Source organism: Protopterus annectens, chromosome 11.part0 (genome assembly GCF_019279795.1).
Source record: "Protopterus annectens isolate FY-2018-M chromosome 11.part0, PAN1.0, whole genome shotgun sequence".
Classification (NCBI taxonomy): Eukaryota; Metazoa; Chordata; order Ceratodontiformes; family Protopteridae; genus Protopterus; species Protopterus annectens.
Genome location: NC_056745.1, coordinates 42,461,023 through 42,468,969, shown reverse-complemented (window position 1 = coordinate 42,468,969; position 7,947 = coordinate 42,461,023).

The following is a 7,947-nucleotide window of genomic DNA, read 5'->3' as shown; positions in this document are numbered from 1 at the left end:
TAGTTGCCTTTTCAAGGTTATAAGTGTAGCCATCCAAGACTAGGATTTGTTTACCTTTTTGGGAAAGTGTTGTTTGATAGGTTTGGCTAAGAATCCCTGGAGCCAAATCCTCTAAATTCACCATTTTGTTGTCAGGTACAAAGTACACAGTAACAGATGTCTCACTCTTTATATAGTACCTGATTATCGGAAGTATTTTTCAAAATTTTGTAAATCGCTATAGTATGGATTTGATTGTGTGGTTTCAAAATGTGTGCAAACTGAATTCCTTTTTGTCATTGTGTAATTTCGATCTTGTAATAGGTTTCCATATATATATATATATATATATATATATATATATATATATATATATGTGTGTGTGTGTGTATATACTGTATCTTTAAATATTTCTGGAGAAGAAATGACGACGTGATATGCTGTATGGAGCATGCGTCAGTTTAGAATGAGGATGATGAGCCTAGAGCTATTAGCAACAGCTGGGAGTTGTTAACGGAAAGTGAGTAAAAGGTTATATAAATGTTTTTAAAAAGTTTATTAATGGTCTGAAGAAGTCACCAGTTTGGTGGTGAAAACACTTACCTTTCTGTATCGTTTTGTTACTTTTTTAAATAAATATTATATGGTTTTAGAGCCATACATTTGGCAACCATTTTATTTCTTGTTTATCTGCTATATAATTACGTTTTGTGGCCGTGGATTTATCTGCTTAGTATTTTGCTGCTTTGTCTTTCTTTTTAAACTGTTCACTCTTCAGAGGCACAGTTTGTTTCTTCCTGCTGTCTGTTTGGCAACACTAAATGTTTTATTAGCTTTTAAAGCCTTTAAAAGCTAGGAAACCACTTCATGTACTTTATTTTCGGTAACTGATGGTACATCAAGCCGATAAAGCTCTGTGCACTGCAAATGACTGTGATCGTGCCTCTCTCCTTTATTGTGTGTTCTTGACAAGTATGCCATGATTCGCCTCTCAAGCTTCAGTGTTGAGGTGAATTTCTTGGTATCCATGTCATAATCCTCCATATTATGTGTTCAAGAAATGGATGCCAAGAAATTCACCTTTAGACTAAAGCTCAAGAGGAAATGTTTAAAATCCTTTTCAAGAGCACATAAACTATGTTCATGTCAACTGCCTAAATGATGTTTTTGTTGAAATGTTCAATGCTAGTTTGTTGATATTGTTTCTATATGTACATTCATGTTTTTGTTTAACTGTATAAGTTAATACTGTGTGTGATATTCTGTACAACTTAATTGTGCAAGTTTGTAACATATTCTTGGAGGTTTTCTCCCTGGACCTCCACTGAAAATGGGCTTCCTTGGGCCAATGGACTGTCCCGGTAATCAAATGCCAATAAATAACTGATACTATAGTCAGAAACCTTATCATAATCTTTTGTTGTACCTGAGGCATTTCAAGTTGTAACACACCTCACACTGCCAGGTAAGTAGTGTTCAGTACTGAACTTTACTTGTGACCAATTAGCAACTTTACAAACATTTAGGCTATTTGCTCTGCAACACTTTGTGTGTGTGTGTGTGTGTGTGTGTGTGTGTGTGTGTGTGTGTGTGTGTGTGTGTGGCAACACGAAGTGTGTTACAGCTTTCAAAGCTGTCAGTAAGCTTCTGATGCATTTCTCTGGTGGCTGCTCTTTTGGGTGGCAGCTTGAGAAATCATAACAACAGAATTCATATGAAAGAATCTCACTTTAACAAACTGGTTATGATGAGGTTGTTGTGTATTAACCTCACTATTTCTAGATGATTTTATTTTTCAGTTCTGGGATGTAATCACTGTGATCCATATTTAACAAAGAGTGTTGCAATTAGTTTGAACTGTTAGAAAAGAATGTTAGATCAGACTAGTTATAGCACAGATTAGAAGTCAGATGCTTTAAATGTAGGAGTGTAATGGGTAGTCTGTTTACATGCAACACTTGATTCCTAGACATACAAACGATACAATTAAAAATGTGAGGCAAATGCATGACATAAATAACTGTTAGTGAATGCTAAAAGAACACATATTAATTCTTTATATACTAGCTTTTGAGTAAAGGGCAAAAATGTTCCTACTTGCAGGTTCTCAGGTAAATAGTTATGCAGAGAATAGGGTAATAAAAGAAACACACTTACTTATACTTATTAATCAATGTAGCAGGTTAGGTAATTATGATTAATCATAAACTAGTCTGTTGGAAAATAAAAAAAGCCAGAGTGTTTTGCTTGCTGTAGTCTCATACATGCAGATCATTGCAGGTGTCAGAGGATAACACTTTAATTCTGTTTTGTCCTGCTCACCGTTCACCCCTTGATAGCAAATAGTGGATTCTGACAGGTCTTTGAATAGAGGATTTATATCTATACCCAAGGCGACCTTAGATTAAAGGGCTGATTTCTTTGAAGCGAACTTTTCTAATTCTTTTAGAAAATCTGTCTTGTTGAATGGCAATTCCAATAAGTCTTTTTCTGCCTCCTGCTATCAGGCACTCATGTCTGTATTGCGCCCAGTTACTAGTGCTAGATGGTACAGCATCTGATACTGCACTTCACTTGTGCTATTACCTCTTTCATCCTCTAAATGTCTCTGTTGGCTGCTCCATGCCTAGCTCCATTCTGTTACTTGCATCCTTTATACCACTGTCCTGACATGCAGTCATACCTTGCTCAGTCAGCCAGTATTACTCTATGTATTGTATTCCCATATCACTATTTTGTATGAAGGTGGAGCCGATAATAGGTGCTGATCGTAATGTTATGCCATCAGTTACTATCCTGCAGAGCCTCTTTCTGCTGGTGCAGAACAGGGAACTCTCTACAGTCAGTCGTACTTGTGATATGCTGCCCTTCTCAGGTTGCTGAGACTCCTGTGTTTTATGAATGCTTTATTTGTGGTGTTGCAGGAAATGACACAGACACTAGGAATATACCTTCAGCATTGCATGCAGACTGACTATGGAAGGAGGACAGTAACACTTTATGTAAACAAGCACCATTCATCACAGGTGGAGTACAAGGACATAGTAGTGCCAAGCATTGTTCAGCTACCTTACAACCCTTTGTGATGGCTAAATTTATTCATTTATTTGTTTACTGAGATGGTCTGACTGAGCATTGGTGCTTTTGCAGTGGAGGCCCTGGTATACAAAACTCCACATACAACAAATTGATTAGGAAAAAAAGAAATTAATAAGAAAAACAGTAAGCAATCAGACGTACAACCCAAAAGAGAAACAAAGCACCAGTTTTGACAAAGATAAAAAAAAAGATGATATGTGAGTAGTTGAACATAGCTATTGTGCATAGAAATAAGTCAGTAAGCCAATTTACATGTACAAATGTTTCAGAATTTACAAGCAGTTCTTTAGCAGACCATGTAGTGACACAGTGATAACAGTTGTATATAACAATGTAATTGTATGTGTTCAGCATTTAATATCTACAGAATGATTTGATTTGGAATAAACGTGTCGTGTATATAGTCTGCATTATGGACTGACTTGTGATACAGTTCTTTATGGACATTGTGTAAGAACTGCAGTGTAAGCCAGATGTATTAGAGTATGGGTGTGCCCTTTTGGTATGTAGGTTTCATTTAAGGATGCTTTTGAATTTACTGAGAATGAGGGCTTGGTATAATAAGGGCTGGACAGCGTTAACATAAAGGGCAACTCTTCTTGAGTTATGAGTGGATCAAAAAATGTTCTGATCATAGCTGTCAAGCAGGTGTAGGTCATTGTAGGCGATGGAGTGCTGGACACCTGTCTGCACTACTTAGAATATTAAAGGCCATTTACAGATGGGAGGAGGTGAGTATATTGAATAATTCCAGCCAATGCAGTTGTTGTTAGTCTGTGCAATGGTATGATTTATTGGAGCAGGTTTGCTGCGGATGCACTTGTTTTACTGTAGCAATGTTCTTTTTTGTCCATTCAGATTAACTTTAAGTTTGTGAGGATGGAGGATGTGTAGAATACATCGGGAGTATGAGTGTTTGTGCTATGGGGATGCATGCTTTATGAGTTAGCAAGGCATTAATGCTATACAGCAGACTTAGTTTACTATGTGTTTATTGAATAACAGTACATCTGGTGTTCATATTTTAGGTTTTGATCAATTATGACTCCAAGGAATTGTTTTTATTTTGATCTTACTTGATGAGACAGTATAGATTTTGACTTTATCTTCCAGGTATAATTTAGGTGTAAATATTCTCAATTTGTTTTTCTTTGTGTTCAGTATGAGTTGGGATTTCTGTACTCAGGATTCTATGGGAACAGATGATGTTCTTCATATTGATCACTGCTGCAGTAGCCTAAGCTATATGGGATATATACTGCAAGGTTGTAACAGCCAGCCAGCTGCCAAACTTCAGGGAACCTTCCATGTGCCTAAACCGAGCAGGCTAAGAAGACAGGTTTAGGCATCAAGCCCTTCACATCTTTCCTGCTGCCAAATCGTACACTCCTCAAGCTTTAGAGGATTAACAATTGGCTTGTGCTGTTTCTTTGCTGGGCAGGTAGGTTCCCTTTGTGGTAAAAAATCATTTGATAATTTCCTGTTCAAGAAAGTTATTTTAAAGCTAGGAGTTTGAGTTTTAATGAACTGTCATGAGAGTGTGTTGTACTTTTAAATGGGAGTGCTCTTTTTTACTGTCAGTTTAAAAATTGTTTAAAGTATATAAACATTTTCTATGGAGAAATTGTGTTTATTCTACTTTCTGGAGCTAACAAAGTGTTTAAAATTGCATTTTTATGTGTTTTTCTGTGAAAAAAGTGACCCTTAAAGACTTTAAAATTGTATAGCCTTTTTCTGCTTGTTTTGCTAAGGAAAGAGGCACCATTTTTGGCTTGACAGTGGAACAAACTTTTGGTCCTACTGTTGGTCCTTCTTCCAGCCACAGAAAGAAAAAAAATTAAGCAAACAGCCTTTGCCACCACAGCAGGCCAGCAGTTTGCCTCAGCCGCAGATGGGTGACTCTGCTGTGGCCACGTGTTGTACCTCAGACCACTCATCTTTTACCGTGGATCCCTCTAGTGTAGCAACTGTAGTCACTATGGATCAGGGTTAACCATGTCTTTGGCAGCTGTTGAGGTACCCTCAATGGGCAAGGGAGAGCCAAACTTGTCATTCCTGGCAGGGGGACTAGAGAAGGTTGTCCTATTTTGTCAGAATGTTGTGCCCATCCGTGGGAAAGCTGCTGCTGCCGCCATTAATAACACTATTGGTCCAATTTTGCCTGTCAAAAAGAAATGGAAAACTAAATGTATCTACTGTATCTACTACTCAGGTTTCCTTGGACAGAAGTAATTTACTGGGTCCGGCTCAGAGTTTAATTCATACTATTGATCCATCTTATAAAATAGTTTCTGGTAAAAGGGGGAGGATACTTCTTTTCCAGAAGAGGTTCAAGATTCTGAATCTGGACAAGAAGATGAAGGGACTGATACAGGGTTTTCACCTCAGATTTCTGATTCGGACTCCGATATCTCAGTTTCTGATTTTCCCTTTGTGGGTTTATCTCTCTCTCTCTCTCTCTGAGACTATTTCCAGAATGGCCCAGTTTTTTCAGTGGAATCCCTCAATAAATACTATTAGATATTTCAGAATTTCCAGAATCTTCAACACTTTCTCCAGTTCTGTCAGCTTCAGAGGATGTGTGTGGTACTGCCTGCAGTTTTCCTGATAGTCGGCCTCTTACCTTTAAAAAGGCAAGCAGTATGTATAATGTTCCTCAGGCTTTTAGGCTGTTACACACTCGTCCCAAGCCTGACCCAGCAGCTATGAATTTAGTTTATCTGACTGTTGATAAACATTTAGATAATTCCAATCCTACTCTTTCTGATAAGGACTGGAAGATTATTGATAAGTATAGGGAAAAATGTATGTTTCAGCAAATTTGATTTTCAGAATTTTGGATTTTCAGGCTCACGTTAAAGTTAGTTCCAATTGTGAAAGTATGAGGAATGTTTAGTCTACATTTTCATCTGGTAAGGAAAGAGTCTGCTTTAAATAATGCAGTTTCTATTACTGTACAAAACACTTTTCATTATTTACAGTCTGTGTATAGTTCAGCTGATACTTGTAGAGTTATGGCTACTTGTACTGTGTGGAGGAGGTTTCCCTGGCTTCATTCTCAGAACCTCCCAGATAATGTTAAAATGAGATTTTAAATTCTCCTTTAGATAGATTTAGTTTTTGCCCCCTCCACTGCAGTAGTGATTAAACAGTGTGATGAAATGGATAAGTTGATATTGGAGACCACTAACATTTTTCATCCTGCTTTTTACAAATTTTCTAAGGAATTGTCTAACATCTTATGATATTTTGGCAAAAAAATATATAAAAGTCTGAACAAAAGGCAAATAAACAGACATTTAAAAAGAATGTTCCAAAAAGAATTCAGATTCCCCCCCAAAACCAAGGACAAGTCTAAAAAGTCAGAATGACTGTTTAAGGGACCTTGTCCCCTCCAATCTGGCAGTCTCTTTTCCTTCCAGAAAGTCTGAAAATCATCTTTTCTCTTTGGAAACAGATACTTTCAGACAAATGGTTTCTGAAGATTATTCATCAAGGTTACAGTTGGCAGTTGGAGGAAAATCCTCCTTTCCAGGGGGTAATCCCCTCATATACCAGACCAAACTCTCTTATTTCCACCTGTCCTTCACCACATATTGTCCCAGGTGTGGTAGAACCAACTCCTCCTTTCCATTTGGGGAAATATTCTATTAAAGGATGTTTTAGTGCCAAAGAAAGAAAATACTCAGAGACCAGTTCTGGATTTTTTTTCCTAAACCTGTTTGTGATAGTGCCCAAGTTCAAAAAGCTGTCACTTTACAACAACCTGTTATGTCTTCTTCCTCGTTTAAGTTTTCTAGTAGTTCTAGATTAAAAAAAAAAAACTCTCATCATCCCATCTCTATTCATCTAGACTTCAGATGTTTCTTAAGGTCCCGTGTATCTGGATCACATTATCGATTCTCTTCTTTATGCTTTAGATGATCCACTGCAACAAGGATGTTCACAACATGCCTAGATCCAGTTATAGCTCATTGTAGGCTAAAGACCATCCACATTTTTCCATATTTAGATGATTTATTTATCTTTGCAGAGGCTTTTTCAAAGTGTCAAGAATCTCTCACTTGGATGAGCGATCACTTACACAGGCTGAGATTCCAAGCGAACGTTCAAAAATCTTTTTAACTCCTTTACACCTTGAGGTATCAGCTAGACACCTTAGTTTAAAGAGCTTTTCTTGAACAGGAAAAATAGATCTATATCTAGATTTATTTCTAAGGGTTATCGATTCTCTTCTTTATGCTTTGGATGATCCACTGCAACAAGAATGTTCACAACGTGCCTAGATCCAGTTATAGCTCATTGTAGGCTACAGACCATCCACATTTTTCCATATTTAGATGATTTATTTATCTTTGCAGAGGCTTTTTCAAAGTGTCAAGAATCTCTCACTTGGATGAGCGATCACTTACACAAGCTGAGATTCCAAGCGAACGTTCAAAAATCTTTTTAACTCCTTTACACCTTGAGGTGTCAGCTAGACACCTTAGTTTAACGAGCTTTTCTTGAACAGGAAAATAGATCTATATCTAGATTTATTTCTAAGGGTTTCCACTCAGACTTTGGTCACTGTAAGGGAATACGTCAGGATTTTGGGTCTCATGGCATCTATGATTTTCCACACAAGTTTTTTTGGGCCCAGCACCAGCATCTCTTGTCTTTTCAAATCCCTGTGTTGGGAGTTGGCAGAAGGGAAATTATTTGGTAAAATCAGCAAATATCATTAAATCCAGGTTTTCACTTTTCCCTCCCTGTCTTAAGGCAGTCAGTTGCTACAAATGCCTCGGAATTTGCTTGAGGAGCAGTTTCAGGAGGGATAAAAATGCAAGTTTTGTGGGACACAAAGGACAAATTCAAGCCTATGAATAT